Source organism: Palaemon carinicauda, chromosome 8, assembly GCF_036898095.1.
Source record: "Palaemon carinicauda isolate YSFRI2023 chromosome 8, ASM3689809v2, whole genome shotgun sequence".
Lineage (NCBI taxonomy): Eukaryota > Metazoa > Arthropoda > Malacostraca > Decapoda > Palaemonidae > Palaemon > Palaemon carinicauda.
Window position 1 is genome coordinate 154,084,595 of NC_090732.1, and position 19,019 is coordinate 154,103,613.

Consider the following 19,019-nt stretch of genomic DNA (forward strand, 5'->3'; position numbering starts at 1 on the left):
GCCTGTCAAGTGACAAGATTAGTTGAGTTGAAGTGTCAGAAACGATAACGTTAAACTCTTAGACGGTGAGTTAGAGTATTTCTAAGAGTTGTGTGTTATGTCGTGCATAGGTTATTAAATTCTGAAATCTTATTCAATGTTAGAGTAACTAGTGGTGGATACTGAAGAGGTAAGGATGGAGAGTGGAGAGCAGGTCATTAGATCAAGGTGTCACAGCAGGAGCACTTCCAGGACAGGTCTGCCAGCAACATACTGTGAGTATACCCTCGATCAATAGTAGCCGCAACGTTTGACCAGGATGGTCTAATGATAAAATTTGAAGTGCTTAATTACAGCGTTTTGTTGATTTCATAAAATGGGTCATTGTGGTAATGTCTAGCCTAGCTATTTAAACTGTGGATATTTAGGTTTTTGGTGCCAGCCTTAGACCTGAGCTGATTGCATTGGTAGTGATTTCTTAGCTATGTAGGTTGGGCTAGGTCTAGTTTTGTTCTGTAAGGTTGTTTGCTGTAGTGTTATGTGGGTAAATGTGTAGGAGAGCTCCGCGGAAGATCTTGAAGAATTTAAACACCTACAATTCACTATTATATCATATAGAACGCTTATATAATAGTCAATATATGAGCAGCTTCTATTTAACGAAGATATTCGTGTGTATAGTTATGTTTCACTTGGAATTTTTCTAAGTGTTTGTTTTTGTTTACTGTGTGATGTCTTGGCTAAAATGAGCTGTTTCACCACCTTACTGCGTATGGTAGACTAGTTCTCAATGCTATTCTAACCAATAACAGGTGTTTTCTTGACGTCACACTGTTTGAAAACCAATCATGGCGGTTTTTACAAATCTAGCCAATGCTGACACTTATTACTTCACTTATCCCTGCTATTTTTCCACTAGTTACCACAGTTTACGTGAAGTTCCGCGGAGGAATATTTTTGCACGTCTCGGATCTCCCTTTAAACCGAAAAGCTCATTTTGCCGTAAAGTATGGTGTAGTTAGCAGGACCTTCATCCCGTTCCGACTGTGTCACTTGTGACAATTGCTTTATTTCTTATGGGGATTTTTGTGTACATTATTCAGGGAAAGTTGATTTGCTAATTGCATTTGCTCAACGTCATGGTTTGATTTTGGCTGAGAAAAAGTGCCCTAATTGTGAAAATGTGTGCCATATAGATTACAACAAATTAGCATTCCGGTGTGATCGTAGTGTGGTTACTCGTGGGAAAAGGAAGAGGAGGTGCAATTTTTTAGTGTCTTGTTTCAAAGGTAAGTTAGATATTGAGACTAATTTTAAGTTTGTGTTCCTTTTTTTGCAAAAGGCGTTTTCATTTGAATTTGTTTCGTTTGAACTGAAACTCAATGTGGCCTTAAGGGGGGGCAGAGCCCCCCCCCCCCGGTAGGCCTAGGTAGGGGTACAGGGCCCCATAGGCTAGGTTATGTGGATGTCTTAGGTTCGGTGGTGCCCTGAAAATTACTGTGGCCTGGAGGGGGAGTCGCAGGGGGGGCGAAGGCCCCCCCCCGGTAGGCCTAGGTAGGGGTACATGGCCCCCAGGGTAGGGTAGGTAGTTGTATTAGGTTCGGTAGTGCCCCGAAAAATCACTTTTCTCCTCCTCCCCCCACCCAAAAACCCCGCTTCCCACTGGGGTCCCCCATAATTGTAGTAGTAGGTTTATGCTTACATTTTCTGTGTAAGAGTTAGGTGGTTGTAGGAGGATTATCTCACAGTTTCAAGGTAACTGTAGCTCTAATTTACTGTTTTCTTTCGTTTTCTACTTTTAGAAACTTTTAGATCGAGCGCGGAGCTCTCCTACACATTTACCGTTATGTGAAAGATTTTTCGGTATTGTAGTGTATTACTGGGCAATGTAACCTAGTAAAAATCTACGTTTTCTTATAGAAAAATTTATGCCCTATTCGAAAATGACACTTTCCCGTCGCAAATGAATAGTTTCAGAAATATATATATCTTTTTGGGCTCAAGCCATATCGTCCTGATGGAAGGTTCCTTCAGTAGCTTCCTAAGGGTATATATGACTACAGTAGATATTCCCAGAGAATTAAACTAAAGGTGTCACAGAATTCTAACTTATGGCGTGAGTACCCATAAGGTTTCCCTTTAGGATATCGTATAATAACGGGACGTATGCTTGACACGCCACAGCTATCTGCACCCCACATAGCGTTTACGCTTCCAGGGGCAAGAGTGGCAAGTTATGGGAAGAGCTGTTACAAAGTTCTCCTCCTCAGTTACTGTTATGGTACTCGGCGACGTTAACATCCTGTCGCCATCTTGGATGACGCCGCCATAGCGCGCTATTGTCATTCCTTTACACGTAGCGTTTATGACGGTGCTTTTCCCAGTTTTTCGCTAAGTGATCCAGTATGTCGCAATCTTCAGCCTAGTCTTCTTTTGGAAAGTTAAGTACCATAATCTTGTATTGTATAACTAAGCTCTAGCCATAAAGTTATGCCTTTTAATCTTGAAATACAGTGTTTTGTGGCGGAGCTGTGCCTTGACCGGAGGAGTCATGTTGGACGCGGTTGTTCGCCTCGCATGCTTTTAGTTAGCCAGAACAACCTTACCCGGTCTTATAACTACTTATCAGCATTAGATACTTAGTCGGTTAATGTCTAGGAGAGGGCCGCATGAAGATATCAATGATATTCAATTTATTTTTACTATTGAATGTGTAGGAATGTATGTAAATAGTGGTATACGAGTGAGATAATTTAGTGAAATTCACTAGTATTAAAAATATCGACGATCAAACTCGCGCTACTCTTGTCTTCCTCCTAGATTTTTTCTAAGTCTGTTGTTATTGTTGACTGTCTTGTTTTTAGCTCAAATGAGCCCAGTAACTACTATAACCCGCAGAAAAACTAGTTCACTATGTCTTCACGTTTGGCCAATCAGTGTGACAATACATTTTCTTACCCATCACAGTGCGACATTACATTTTCTTACCCAGCCATTTTATTTCGTTCTTAGACATGGAGGCCGTAGCAAGCATGTCATCTGATATTGCACAAGAAATTGAAATTCTAGTTTCTTGTGCTGACTGTTTCTTGAGTTACTTTGAATTTGTTTTAGCCTATTCGGGGAAAATCTAAAAACTTGTGGATTTGTGCCAGACACAATTTAATTTTACAAAATAAAATTGTGCCAGACACAACTTAATTTTACAAAATAAAAATAGTCCGCATTGTCACGAAGTGTAGGGTTGATTACAAGAAACAGTTAATTGTGATAAGTCTTATATTACGAAAGGACGTAGACGTAAGCGTTGTTCATATAAAGTCTTTGTTTGTGGGTACCTGGTTTTCAAAAGGAAAACTGGACATTGAAACTAATTTAATATTTAAGTTTTGTGGGTTCAAAACTGGCTTTGCTATGAAGTGGCCATTTCTGAATTGAAATTAAATAAATGTACTGTATGCGATTGGTCTTCATTTTGCAGGGAAGTTGTAATTAATGGGTATTTCGGCGCAGCGAGAAAATTGGCGGCAACAATTGTACAGTCGAAATTGAAGAGTCCAAATTCGGCAAACGGAAATATGTTGGCCGTGTAATAGACTGCCAGTAGGTATTTGGTGGTATATGCCGCGAATCACCAGAGTTTTTTCTGGTCCCCGTGGAAACCCGGGATCGTGACACCCTGCTCTCGCTGATTAAGGAGAGGATCGAGCCAGGCACAACCATATTTTCTGACTGTTGGTGAGCTTATAACTGTCTGGCAGAGGAAGGTTTTAAGCATTTGACTGTTAACCACAGCCTTCACTTTGTTGATCCCCAGACATAGGCTCATACCAATACTGTGGAGAGGAAGTGGCGGGACGTGAAGAATTTAGTGCCGAAATATGGTAGGAGGAAAAAACACTTCGTCGGGTACCTGGCCACTTCCTACTTAAAGTTGCATGTCAGGTAACCATCGCAACGGCTTCACGTTTTCCTCAAAGCAGCCGCACATCTTTACCAACCAACAGTTTAAGGGAAGCTTCATTGATTTATAGAGTATATTATAATGGTGATAGTATAACGATGTATACAGTAGTACCATGACTTTGGAATTAGTTTGACGGATGTGTTAGGTAGTGGCCGTATGGGGGGGGCAGAGCCCCCCCCCCCCCCCCCCCGGTAGGCCTAGGTAAGGGTACAGGGCCCCTACGCTAGGTTAGGTGGGTGTCTTAGGTTCGGTGGTGCCCTGAAAATCACTGTGGCCTTGAGGGGGGGTCGCAGGGGGGCGGGCGGAGCCCCCCCCCCCCCCCCCCCCCCCCGGTAGGCCTAGGTAGGGGTACAGGGCCCTAAGGGTAGGGTAGGTAGTTGTATTAGGTTCGGTAGTGCCCCGAAAAATCACTTTTCTCCTCCTCCCCCCACCCAAAAACCTCGCTTCCCACTGGGGTCCCCCATAATTGTAGTAGTAGGTTTATGCTTACATTTTCTGTGTAAGAGTTAGGTGGTTGTAGAAGGATTATCTCAGTTTCAAGGTAACTGTAGCTCTAATTTACTGTTTTCTTTCGTTTTCTACTTTTAGAAACTTTTAAATCGAGCGCGGAGCTCTCCTACACATTTACCGTTATGTGAAAGATTTTTCGGTATTGTAGTGTATTACTGGGCAATGTAACCTAGTAAAAATCTAAGTTTTCTTATAGAAAAATTTATGCCCTATTCGAAAATGACACTTTCCCGTCGCAAATGAATAGTTTCAGAAATATATATATCTTTTTGGGCTCAAGCCATATCGTCCTGATGGAAGGTTCCTAAGGGTATATATGACTACAGTAGATATTCCCAGAGAATTAAACTAAAGGTGTCACAGAATTCTAACTTATGGCGTGAGTACCCATAAGGTTTCCCTTTAGGATATCGTATAATAACGGGACGTATGCTTGACACGCCACAGCTATCTGCACCCCACATAGCGTTTACGCTTCCGGGGGCAAGAGTGGCAAGTTATGGGAAGAGCTGTTACGAAGTTCTCCTCCACAGTTACTGTTATGGTACTCGGCGACGTTAACATCCTGTCGCCATCTTGGATGACGCCGCCATAGCGCGCCATTGTCATTCCTTTACACGTAGCATTTATGACGGTGCTTTTCCCAGTTTTTCGCTAAGTGATCCAGTATGTCGCAATCTTCAGCCTAGTCTTCTTTTGGAAAGTTAAGTACCATATTGTTGTATTGTATAACTAAGCTCTAGCCATAAAGTTATGCCTTTTAATCTTGAAATACAGTGTTTTGTGGCGGAGCTGTGCCTTGACCGGAGGAGTCATGTTGGACGCGGTTGTTCGCCTCGCATGCTTTTAGTTAGCCAGAACAACCTTACCCGGTCTTATAACTACTTATCAGCATTAGTTACTTAGTCGGTTAATGTCTAGGAGAGGGCCGCATGAAGATATCAATGATATTCAATTTATTTTTACTATAGAATGTGTAGGAATGTATGTAAATAGTGGTATAAGAGTGAGATAATTTAGTGAAATTCACTAGTATTAAAAATATAGACTATCAAACTCGCGCTACTCTTGTCTTCCTCCCAGATTTTTTCTAAGTCTGTTGTTATTGTTGACTGTTTTGTTTTTAGCTCAAATGAGCCCTGTAACTACTATAACCCGCAGAAAAACTAGTTCACTATGATGTCTTCACGTTTGGCCAATCAGTGTGACAATACATTTTCTTACCCATCACAGTGCGGCAATATATTTTCTTACCCAGCCATTTTATTTCGTAATTAGACATGGAGGCCGTAGCAAGCAAGTCATCTGATATTGCACAAGAAATTGAAATTCTAGTTTCTTGTGCTGACTGTTTCTTAAGTTATGGTGAATTTGTTTTAGCCTATTCGGGGAAAATCTAAAAGCTTGTGGATTTGTGCCACACAATTTAATTTTACAATATAAAAATAGTCCGCATTGTCACGAAGTGTAGGGTTGATTACAAGAAACTGTTTTAGGTGTGATAAGTCTTACATTACGAAAGGACGTAGACGCAAGCGTTGTTCATATAAAGTCTGTTTGTGGGTACCTGGTTTTCAAAAGGAAAACTGGACATTGAAACTAATTTAAAATTTAGTTTTGTGGGTTCAAAACTAGTTTTGTTATGAAGTGGCCATTTCTGAATTGAAATTAGATAAATGTACTGTATGCGATTGGTCTTCATTTTGCAGGGAAGTTGTAATTAATTGGGTATTTCGGGGCAGCAAGAAAATTGGCGGCAACAATTGTATAGTCGAAATTGAAGTCCAAATTCAGCAAACGGAAATATGTTGGCCGAGTAATAGACGGCCAGTAGGCATTTGGTGGTATTTGCCGCGAATCACCAGTGTTTTTTCTGGTCCCCGTGGAAACCCGGGATCGTGACACCCTGCTCTCGCTGATTAAGGAGAGGATCGAGCCAGGCACAACCATATTTTCTGACTGTTGGTGAGCTTATAACTGTCTGGCAGAGGAAGGTTTTAAGCATTTGACTGTTAACCACAGCCTTCACTTTGTTGATCCCCAGACACAGGCTCATACCAATACTGTGGAGAGGAAGTGGCGGGACGTGAAGAATTTAGTGCCGAAATATGGTAGGAGGAAAAAACACTTCTTCGGGTACCTGGCCACTTCCTACTTGAAGTTGCATATCAGGTAACCATCGCAACGGCTTCACGTTTTCCTCAAAGCAGCCGCACATCTTTACCAACCAACAGTTTAAGGCAAGCTTCATTGATTTATAGAGTATATTATAATGGTGATAGTATAACGATGTATACAGTAGTACCATCACTTTGAAATTGGTTTGATGGATGTTAGGTAGTGGTCGTAAGGGGGGGCAGAGCCCCCCCGCCTGGTAGGCCTAGGTAGGGGTACAGGGCCCCTAGGCTAGGTTAGGTGGGTGTCTTAGGTTCGGTGGTGCCCTGAAAATCACTGTGGCCTTGAGGGGGGTCGCAGGGGGGGGGGGCAGATTCTCCCCCTCCCCTGGTAGGCCTAGGTAGGGGTACAGGGCCCCCAGGGTAGGGTAGGTGGTTGTATTAGGTTCGGTAGTGCCGCGAAAAATAACTTCTCCTCCTCCCCCCACCCCAAATCCCCGCTTCCCACTGGGGTCCCCCTTAATTGTAGTAGTAGGTTTATGCTTACATTTTGTGTAGGAGTTAAGTCTGTTAATTTTTTTATAAATTTCCTCATGTTTCTATGCGATGTGCAACAATAATCTGGTTGTTTTTTGCCGTTTTTCGTCGTCAATACTTGATAAACGGGTGCGCCCTTCTAAACATTTACAACTTAAGTCTTCATTGCTAGGAATGTTATATTATGCTGATAGTATCCATTTTCGGCGAGCATAGGTAGCCGATTTGTATGCTAGTGTACTAGCCTAGCCCCTAGGCTTGATAGCCTAGGCGGTTTCTGTTTACTCTCATGCATGATATAATAAGTGTTAATGTATGGAATGAAGATTTTAGGCATTTATACATATAAGATTCAGTGATTGTACATATGTTTTCGCCTTCGAGGAAGTATACTAAGGGTAGTGGACTCCCTTGCCCCTAACCTAACGTAGGTCTGTGGTAACTTCCTATCCTCCCCATTTACCTTATTCAAGGTAATATCCTCCCTCTGAGGTAGCTTAGGCTACATCCTAGCCCTCCCTACCTCGAATCGTATTCGGGTAGGACTAGGCTAGGATTTTCTTAACCACTCCTAGCCATAGCACATGAGTTTTGAGTTTGGGACAGAACCTAGTAACAGTCGTTTGCCCCCAGCTCCCCCTCTAGGTGAATGAACTCTCCTTTTGGGCTCTGCTGGTCGGCAAAGGTGGGAGGGCTCTGCCCTTCCCCCTAGTCCACACTTGGTAGGGTTACGACCCTTCCTCCTCGTGCCCTAGTGATTTGTCCTACAACTGCCTTCCCTGGTTCGGGACTCTCTAACCTAGCCTAGGTTAGGCAGGCCAGGGGATTCAGTTTCTTTTTGGGCTCAAGCCATGGCGTCCTGATGGAAGGTTCCTTTTTGGTAGCTTCCTTGGGTAAATAACTACTAGATATTCCCAGAGAATTTAACCACAGGTCATCACAGAATTCTAACTTCTGGAGTGTGTATCCTTAAGGTTTCCCTTTAAGACATCGTATATCAGCAGGGGACGCATGTATTAATGCACCACATAGCTATCTGCACCCCACATGGAGTTCGATGTGTAGGGGCGGAGAATAGCTGGGGAGCCGTTCCCCAGCTAATCTCGTCCGTGGCTACTTTTGGTACTCGAGACTTAAACAAACGGGCGCCATTGCTAAATGACGTCACGTCCATCCTCATCCTTCGCCTAGTAGCTTGCCTTACTAAGACGGATTTTCCCTGTGTTTTATCGACTTGCATCTTAGCCATGTCTCTACCCTCGGCCTCTCCTTCTTCTGGAAAGTTGAGTACCAGGTTCCAGTATTGTTTAAATAAGCTCTAACCTTAAAGTAACTTTTACTTTTAGAGATATTTTGTTTTATGGCAGAGCCGTGCTGCTACCGGACGCGCCATTTTATGGCGTCGCTGTTGTCTTGCATGCCTTATTTAGCTAGCCTCAACAGCTTTCCCGGACTTATTAACTAATCGATACTATTAGTTATTTAGTCTTCATAGCTAGGAACTTTATATATCGTGTTTTGACGCTCTTTTATTGGTCATCGACTGACCCCATACCAGTTCGCTAGTCTAGCCCCTAGGCCAGAGTGCCTATCATCAGTGTTCATGCATGATATATTACAGTGATCCTAGGTTAAGTTATGAAGATAGTGGCATTATTTTATGATACTGTTTGCTGTGATGCAAGTGTTTTCGCCTTCAGGGACCATATAGGGGATAGGTTTGATAGTGTGCCTTTCTAACCTAACGTAACTGTAGGACCCCTATATGCTCCCTTCACCCCCTGCCTTAGGGCATTCCCCCTGTGTAGTCTTGCTCCCCCTACCACGTAAGGGGATCAAGCTCACCCTATCGCTTCTCTGTCCTCCCTAAGGGAATGATCCTCCCTTAGGGTTGCGTCCGAGAATGAGGAACGGCCTGCCCTTCCTCTATTGCTGAGGCTAGGTTACCTGACCTTCCCTGAAATTGCGATACTTCTTCCAACCTTCCTGGTTCAGGGTGTAATATCCCTGCTCTAGGTTAGGCTTGGGGGGAGCTAGTTCTGTGCCTTGCTTGAAACGGTACCCATGCACCGTTCAGGCTGCCTACCTTAGGCTAGGGAGCGTCCTCCCTTCCTTGGTGGCCGTTTTGGTACAGAACCTCCCCTATGGAAGACCCTTATTCTTCTCCCCTTCCCACCTATCTCTTGTATGGCCTAGCCTATACTTAGGTTAGCCTATAACTATCTGTCCCCTGTCCTACAACTCCTCCTTAGGGTGGAGTGATAGGGCTACCTTGAGTCCCTGTGTGCAGTCCGCTCTGGTACTTATAGCCTTCATAGTGTCCTATGGGGTTAGCCACTGGATGCGTTTTGTCCGCAGGGGTTCTCCCTCTCTTGGGTGTTCCCTAGCCCTTCCTTGGGCTACACTGGCTCCCGGCCGCTTGCGGCTCCCTGCCACTGGGTGAGAGGGCTAGCCCCTATCATGGGTACACCCATTCAGGTGGGATGCCTTGGGGTTCGTGTCCGTACTCCTACATCCCTACATTATTATTATTATTATTATTATTATTATTATTATTATTATTATTATTATTATTACAATATATGAACATTCAATACATTATCACAAGTTCATTAATGTGTTTAAGTTTTATGAGATGGAACTAAATACTTTTCAAAAAATCGTTTTTCCACTTTTTATGTAGGCTGCTCTCAAATTGCACCTCTTCCTACTATTGAAATTAAGTCTTTATCTTCTTAGATCTCTGACATTCCTATTCCAGAGGCCTGGAAGTTTTATTCTGGCAAAGCTTCTTGTGCTGTGTCACACAGGCTGAAGGTATTACGCAAGTTTTGTGCATATCACACAGGGTTTAAACTTGAGCATGTGGATATTACCTTGGATGTTGCTGCTTTTTATCTTAAAGTACCATAAAACTTTTCAAATTTCCTTAAATTTGAAGCAGCAAAAACGGATTTTGAGCGAAGCGAAAAATCTATTTTTGGGTGAGATAGCCATGGCGTCCTGATGGAAGGTTCCTTTTTGGTAGCTTCCTTGGGTATATCACTACTAAATATTCCCAGAGAATTTAACCACAGGTTATCACAGAATTCTAACTTCTGGAGCAAGTATCCTAAAGGTTTCCCTTTTAAGACATCGTATATCAACAGGGGATGCATGTATCAACGCGCCACATAGCTATCTACACCCCCAAACAGAGTTAACACTTCGGTGTGTAGGGGCGGAGAATAGCTGGGGAGCCGTTCCACAGTTAATCTCGTTCGTGGCTACTTTTGGTACTCGAGACGTAAACAAACGGGCGCCATTCCTAAATGACGTCACGTCCGTCCTCATCCTGAAGCCAGTTGCTTGCCGATCACCATGATACAGCAGGACAGGGTGGGACCTGAAAAAATGGACGAAGTAGCAGGGAGGGTCCATCAGGACGCCATGGCTATCTCACCCAAAAATAGATTTTTCGGTTCGCTCAAAATCCGTTTTTTGGGCTCAAGCCATGGCATCCTGATGGAAGAAAACCAGAGAATCAATGTATCGTGGTAGATTTTCCCCTATTTGAGTAAGTGCCAAGGGCTTTGAACAGGGTAGCATAGTAATCTTAATAGAAGAACCATAGGGAAGAGACCCTCCTGCCCCCCTGGCAGTGAAGTTCCCACGGGCCATGCCGAGATCAAAGTGGTTATCGAAGGGCTACTCGCCTTGCTAGAAGAACCTGAAGAACTTGGAGACAAGACTGAATGGTTGGCATTCATATAGGAACGTTCTCAATGGCAGACAAGTGGTGGTTAGGCCCTGTATGTTAATGGAGAATTGTCTGGTCTCTAAGGTATGAAGAGAGTAAGTATTCGTATTGGAATATTACATTGCACAGGTGAATATATAATAAGGGTTGAGACCTTAGTATCTTCATCAACCATTAGAGGAAGGGGATAATAAAACTATGACAGACATGTATTTCATAGTATAAGTAGGAGCGGATTGAGACGCACAAATAATAAAATAAAAATTTTATTTCACAATTGCAGAGAATATTAATGAATTGCAATATATGTAAAGTTAATTTACAACAAATTATAATGTACATAGTAATGAAAGACTTGCTCTTGAATCTGAAAGAGAATTTCAAATTTATTAGTAGGCACTCGTTCTCGAGGAACGTCAGTCTTTAAAATAAAACCCATCATGCTCTAGGCATGCGGCACTCGTGTGACGACTATGACATTTCACCTGGGATAAGAACAGTTATATGAAAAGCACTAAGTGTTTACGACATCACTACGTATCACTCGAGAGTCAACATAGGCACTCGAAGAGTGAGTCCCAAGTAACTCAGTTCTATGCAGTTAGGTGCAGGTTTCATAACACTACCTGCGGCTACCACAAAATGTTTGACTTTGTGCACTAGTTTCGCATAATGTTTGAAGAAAACACGCGAGGATTTCCAGCCTGTGAAACTCTTAAGGCTTTCGAAATCCATACTCTGAAAGAAATTCAGAGACGATGCAACTTTTCTAGGATCGTGACAGGCGGGTGTACTGTCAGGATCCGCTCTGCGAATGAAGTAGGTGATTTTCGCTCTTAGTTGTTTCAGTGACAGGTCGCTGCCCGATGTTTCTCCTTTGATGAGTTGGCCTCCACCAAAGTCCGAAGTTCTGCGAAGATAGACCTTGAGGCGCTCTACTGGGCAAAGAGAGGCATCTTCTTTCAGGGTGCATATTCTCCAAGGGCCCCATCTTTTGGTGGGTAATTTGTTTTTGGCGAGAAACGTCTGATCCGGGAAGAGGGTAAGGTCTCCTGAGTCAGTAAACAGGATATGACCCTCTTCTCTTGATAATGCCACTATTTCGCTGACTCGGGCTCCTGAAGCAAGAGCAAAAAGAAATATAACTTTCTGAGTCAGATCCTTGAGAGGGCATGAATCATTATCCAAGTTGGAGGCGAAATGGAGCACCTTGTCCAAAGATCAGGAGATCGGTTTCGGTGGGGGTGCTGGGCGTAGACGAGCGCATGCTTTCGGCAGTTTATTGAAGATGTCGCTGGACAGATCAATCTGGAAGGCATACAACATTGGTCTAGTCAAGGCCAATTTGAAAGTAGAAATAGTGTTGGCTGCCAAGCCCTGTCCATGAAGGTGAATAAAGAAGGACATGCAGAAATCAATGGTGATTTCTGTAGGATTTTTTGCCTTGACGAATGAGACCCATTTTCTCCAAGATGATTCGTATTGCCGTCTTGTGGATTCGGTCTTGTATTCCTTGAGGAAGTCTAGACTTTTCTTCGAGATCCCAAACCTTTTCTTCGCGGCTAGGGAAAAAAAATCATGAGATGAAGGTCCTTGATTTTCGATGATGAAGCGAAGACAGTCGACTTCTGTACTTGCTGGGAGAGAACTGGGCCCGGGAGAGGGATCAGCGTGGGCTGCAGCTCCAGGACCAGGGGGTACAAATTGCTCCGGGGCCACTTGGGAGCCACTAGGGCCGCTGTCCCTTTGAAGGTTCTCAGCTTGGAGAGGACTTTCAGCAGAAGGTTGGTGGGAGGGAACAGGTAGATCTTGGACCATCTGTTCCAGTCCAGTGACATGGAGTCCACTGCCTCTGCCTTGGGGTCCTCGTACGGGGCCACATATCGAGGAAGTTCATTGTTGTCGCTCGTTGTGAAGAGATCGATCTGAAGTTCTGGGACTTGGTGAGAGATGAAGGAGAATGATCTTGCGTCTAAAGACCATTCTGACTCTATCGGGCTTGTCCGGGATAGAGCGTCCGCCGTCACATTGCGGAATCCTTGTAGGTGAACTGCAGACAGGTGCCACTTCTTCCTCTCTGCCAGACGGAAGATTGTCAGAAGCACCTGATTTATCTGGGGCGATCTTGAGCCTTGGCGATTGAGACATCGAACTACCACCGAGTTGTCTAGGGATAGACGAATATGGATCGAGGGAGGCGGGGAGAGTTTCTTCAGTGTTAGAAGGACCGCCATGGCCTCAAAGATGTTGATGTGAAACGTCTTGAATAGGGGAGACCATGTGCCTTGAGCCTGTTTTTGGTGGGAGTGACCTCCCCAACCCTCCAGCGAAGCGTCCGTGTGGATGTTGAGTGATGGAGGTGGGTGTTGAAGAGGGATGGACCTTTTCAGGGCCGTCGCTTCCGACCACGGCTTGAGGAGAAGCGGAAGTCTGTTTGGGAGCAGTCTCTTGAGGTCTCTTCGAGCGATGGATGCAGAACGTCTCCAGACTCCCGCAGCATCCTTTAGCTGTGCACGAAGCACTGGTTTGTCACTGAGGTGAACTGTAGAGAGCCTAGAACTCGTTCCTGCTGGCGTCTTGAGATCCGTTTGGATTTCAGTAGTCGCTTGACAGACCCTGCTATTTCCTTCCTTTTCTTCTGGGGGATGGAAAGGCGGTGTGACTGAAGGTTCCACTGGAGTCCTAACCATTGGAACTTCTGAGCTGGAGAGAGGCGAGATTTCTTTGCGTTTATCTTGAATCCCAGGTGTTCTAGGAACTGGGTGACTTTGCTGCAGGATTTTAAACAATCCTTGGGCGATAGAGCCCAGACTAGCCAGTCGTCGAGGTAGGTCATCACCTGGACGTCTCGGAGGCGGAGCTGTTGTACTATGGCGTCCGCCAGCTTTGTGAAGATTCGAGGGGCCACGTTGAGGCCGAAGGGCATGGCCCTGAAGGCGTAGCTTTTTCTTTGGAGTCGAAATCCTAGGTAGGAGGAAGCGTGGTGGTTCATTGGAACGTGCCAGTAGGCATCCGCCAGGTCTATGGAGACCGTGTAAGAACCTCGAGGCAGAAGGGTCCTTATCTGTTGAAGAGTCAGCATCTTGAACTTGTTGTTCGCTATGAACTTGTTGAGGGGGAATAAGTCTAGAATGACTCTGAGCTTGTCGGAGTCTTTCTTGGGGACGCGAAACAGTCTCCCTTGGAACCTGGTTGACTTTACCCTCCTTATCACCTTCTTGTTCAAGACATCTAGGACATATTCTTCCAGAAGGGGGGTTGATTGTTGGAAGAATTGCTGGAAGGTTGGGGGTGGTTGAGTCCAACTCCAGCCTAGACCCTTCTTGACGATGCTGTGTGCCCAGGGATCGAAGGTCCAGCGATCCTGGAATTGGCGGAGTCTTCCTCCCACCGGAAGCACTTCATTGCTTCTGGTGTCCCGGGCTTACTGCCTCGGCCGCAAGCTCTCTTTCCTCCTCTGCCTCTGGAGGGACGGCGAGAGGCGTCTCTGCCTGCACCTCTGCTTGAGCCTCTACCTTTGGGACAAAAGGTAGTTTTCTGTTGCTCAAAGGCAGGGGTGAAAACCGGTGACTGGGACAAAACCGGTTGGGTGACCAGCTGAAAGGTCTGTTGTGGCTGAGCAGCCACTTGGGGAGTAGCGGGTCCCGGAAACTGCCGTCTCTGTTGACGTTGCTGGGGTTTTGGCTTGGAGGATTTCCTCTTAGGTTGAGGGCCATCGTCCTGAGAGGCTTTCCTCTTTTTCGACATGCCCCACTTGTTGAGAAGGTTCCTATTCTCAGTGGCGCCCTTGTCGGTGATCTCTTTCACAAGGTCAGAGGGAAAGAGGTGCTTACCCCAGATGTTGGAGGAAATCAGTCTCCGGGGTTCGTGTCTCACTGTGGCACTTGAGAACACGAATTTACGACAGGCTCTCAGAGCCGTCATGAAATTGTACAGGTCCTTTACCAGTCGCCATGTGCGATTTGGCGAGTACCATGTAGTGGTCGGGGACTCTGGTGTCACCAGCCATGACGTCAAGCTGTACTTGGAGGGACATGGATGCTGCGAGCCTTTCCTTCGTGTCTTGTTCCCGACGAAGGAGATGGTCATTAAGTTTCGGGAGGTCTTCATTAAACTGACGTCCAGCCACGTCAGGATCTAGTTTTCCCACCACGAAGGTATGCTGGATATCCTTCCAGTGTCGAGCGTTGGGGGGAGTCACCATGGAGAAGGGTCTGCACTCCTCCAGTGCAGGACAGGGCTTCCCTTCTTCCACTGCCTTGTGACACGCAGCGAAGGCCTTTTCCGTAAAGGGAAGGACTGCGTCGTCGGATGCGACGTAGGTAGGATGCTTCTTGCTCAGTGCCGGGAGCATTGATCAGGTAAAGCCCCTACTTTTAACAGCTTTGGCTAGCATAGCCTGGGCCTTCTGGAGATCGAAAACTATCACCTCCTTTGGTTCGGTCTCCTCTTTAGAGGCAGGTTTGGATCGAAGCCGGACGTAACAGTCCGGGTAAGCCTCAAAGCTCGGGAAGAACTCCACTTCTTCCAGGGCAACCGAGCTGATCTTCTCGCTGATGAAGATCCTGCCCGTTGCGATGATCATATGCTCAGCATACCTCCAGGGGTTGGCGTGTGAGCATATCGGGAGGTCCTTAACCGAAATCTTCTTCGATTCTTTGGAACCTCCCATGGACCTGATGTACTCGTGTGTCACTAGAAGCTTCTTGTCCATAAGGGCTTCTATCATGCGGAACATCTCCTGGGCGGATGGGATGGGGTCTGAGGTAGCGGAGGTAGACGGGAGAGACACTTCCGTCGGTGTAGGAGTAGGGGCGGGGATGGAAGGTGGCGCGACCTCCTGCTCCGACTCTGTGTAATCCACCTGGTCCTCTTCATCTTCCGCGTTTTGGGCCATGAGGGTCCTCTCAGTGTTTTCCGAAATATCCGACATACGTTCCTCGTTGTCGGCATCCAGGTGACACTCTTGCATGGACTGGGCCATGACAACATCGGGTTCCACCGTTATCTGGACGGTGGGGATCTGATCCTTGGGGACCACAGAATCTGGGGATGCCTTTGGGAACAATAAGGCCCTCATGTCTTCAGTGGCAAGGTACGGTCCAGTGGCGTTCTTCTGGAAGCCACGCACCCATTTGCGTAGCTTCTCTCGAGAAGCGTCCCTAACCTCCGCTGAGGGAGGATTGTTGAACGCGTCGCCCAGTCGATCCTGGCAGACCGTACAGTTCTGCGGGTCCCGGAACTTTAGATCCCCTTTCTTGTTGGCACAAGGGGTGTGGGTCCTACACGCCGTGTGTCCATTAAAGTGCGGGCGCTTCACTGCACAGAAGCTGTGGTCGCACTTCAGTTGCTCCTCCTGAAAGAGAACACGAGTATGGGGGAGTCATAAGGAGGACTCTTAAACCAAAGTTAAATATTAACTGATTAATTTTAACTTTAACATTAAATGTGATGCACAGAGAATGGGCGGAAAGAAGGAGACAGATACATACTCCGTGTAACCCGCCCGGCTTGTTACCGTGACCTTCATCCATAGACAATCTGCTGTGACCGAAGGCACAGGATAGAATTCAAGATGGAATGTCCGTAGGGCAGTGGGAATTCTATTGGAAATTGTCAAGGATATAAGGCTAGGACTGAGGCCACTTAGACTCTAGAATTGGGAACTAGAAGATCCCATAGGGTAACGGTTTCCGGCAACCAGCCGTTCTAAGATACACACAGCATGCTGGAAATCTGTGATATGCAAGAAGACAGCATGGTTACTAATAGAACGGTAAGATAATACCAATCCATTTACGTAATAGTCATCTGGTTGCGATGTAGGGCTATCAACATCAGATGATAGCTAGTAGAAGGGGGTGCAAGTCGTCTTGACGTCTCCGGAAGGCTCCGGTAGACCGTCGGCACGCCGGAGGCCGCTCCAGCAGAGTTTCTGGCATTAAGGAAGACAATATAGAAGTCAAGAGTAATACCAGGGTGGCGGCCGCCGGCACAGCGGCGGGACGCCGGCAGGGAGCGGCGGCTCCGGCAGCCGGAGGTAGCCGGCTTGGTGACAGGGACAAGGATGGTTATAGCAGAACCGAAGTGCCGGCAGTGGATGCCGGGATTCCGGGGGCCGGCCGGTGGACGGACGACTGAGGCTATGAGGAAGGAGGGAAGGCCATCGGCTAGGCGCCGGCGGTAGGCGGAAATCCCCCGGCACGCGGGGGACTAGCAGCGCAGAGGGCAAGGGGTAAGTCACCAAGGTAGGAGGTGGGTATCACGCAGTAGAGGCGGGAAGGGACCGGCACCAGGATAGAGAAAGAGACAGAAGTGGGTGTACCCATGATAGAGGCTAGCTCTATCACCCAGAAGCGGGGGCCGTAGAGGACCGGGAGCTAAGGGAGCCCAAGGGAGGGCAGGGAACACCCAAGAGGGGGGAGAACCCTTGTAGACAGAACGCATCTAGTGGCTAACCCCATAGGACACTATGAAGGGTATATGTACCAGAGCGGACTGCACACAGGAGCTCAAGGTAGCCCTACCACTCCACCCTAGGGAGGAGTTGTAGGACAGGGGACAGATGGGTATAGACTAACCTAAGCATAGGCTAGGCCATACAAGAGATAGGTGGGGAGGGGAGAAGAGAAGGGTCTTCTGTGGAGGGGGTTCTGTACCAGAGCGGCCACCAAGGAAGGGAGGACACTCCCTAGCCTAAGGTAAGGCAGCCTGTCTGAAAACGGTGCATGGGGATCGTTTCAGCAAGACACAGAACTAGCCCCTCCAGAACCTAACCTAGAGCAGGGATGTCACACCCTGAACTAGGAAGGTTGGAAGACGTATCGCTATTGCAGGAAAGGTCGGAAACCTAGCCCCAGCAATAGAGGAAGGACTAGCCGTTCCTCATTCTCGGATGCAACCCTAAGGGGGGATCATTCCCTTAGGGAGGACAGAAAAGCGATATAATACTCTGATATGAGCTTGATCCCCTTACGTGGTAGGGGGAGCAAGGCTACACAGAGGGGGTGCCCTAAGGCAGGGGATGAAGGAAGCATATAGGGGTCCTACTTGTAGGTTAGGTTAGAATGACACACTATCTAACCTGTCCCTTATTTGGTCCCTGAAGGCGAAAACTTTCATCGCAGTCAATAGTATTGTAAAATAATGCCACTATCTTCATAAATAAACCTAGGATCACTGATAAATATCATGCATGAACACTGATATAGGCGCTCTGGCCTAGGGGCTATACTAGCCAACTGGTATGGGGTCAGTTGATGACCGATAAAAAGCGTCAAAACACGATATAAAAGTTCCTAGCTATGAAGACTAAATAACTAATCGTATCGATTAGTTAATAAGGCCGGAAAACGCTGTTGAGGCTATCTAAGTAAGGCATGCAAAACAACAGCGACGCCATAAAATGGCCGGTCCGGTCGAGGCACAGCTCTGCCACAAAACATCAAATATCTCGAAAAGTAAAAGTTACTTTACGGTCAGAGCTTATTTAAACACTACTGGAACCTTATACTCAACTTTCCAGAAGAAGGCGAGGCCGAAGGTAGCGACATAGCGAAGATGCAAGCTGATGAAAATACACAAGGGAAAATCAGTCTTAGCAAGGCAAGCTACTAGAAGAAGGATGAGGACGGACGTGACGTAATTTAGCAATGGCGCCCGTTTGTTTAAGTCTCGAGTACCAAAAGTAGCCACGAACGAGATTAGCTGTGGAACGGCTCCCCAGCTATTCTCCGCCCCTACACACCGAAGTGTTAACTCTGGTTGGGGTGTAGATAGCTATGTGGCGCGTTAATACATGCGTCCCCTGTTGATATACGATGTCTTAAAGGGAAACCTTTAGGATACTCGCTCCAGAAGTTAGAATTCTGTGATAACCTGTGGTTAAATTCTCTGGGAATATTTAGTTGTGATATACCCAAGGAAGCTACCAAAAAGGAACCTTCCATCAGGAAGCCATGGCTGAGCCCAAAAACCGAAATTACCTTATAATCAACTTGAAAATTATCCTGAAACCATACACATTACTTCAAACTAATGTAATTATCTTAAAAGATTAAACCACAAGGATGTTTATTTTCGCCTATGAGGAGTTAAACCTTAATCTGTCTGAAGTAACTATATATATATGATACATATTTTATGGTATCTTCCCTATTTCTCATTTCTTGGT

The 19,019-nt window shown here is 46.1% G+C and overlaps 1 long non-coding RNA gene across 4 annotated transcripts in view; it reads left to right on the forward strand.

Annotated features, from left to right (window-relative positions):
- The window catches only part of LOC137646038 (uncharacterized), a 34,824-nt gene continuing 15,805 nt past the window's right edge, over positions 1-19,019 (forward strand). For 3 of the 4 annotated variants that reach the window (XR_011045384.1, XR_011045385.1, XR_011045382.1), the window contains exon 1: positions 177-254. This is a non-coding gene — a long non-coding RNA (uncharacterized lncRNA). Of the gene's footprint in view, positions 66-176; positions 255-19,019 lie in introns of those variants that run through there. The other variant, XR_011045383.1, reaches the window with a different exon arrangement.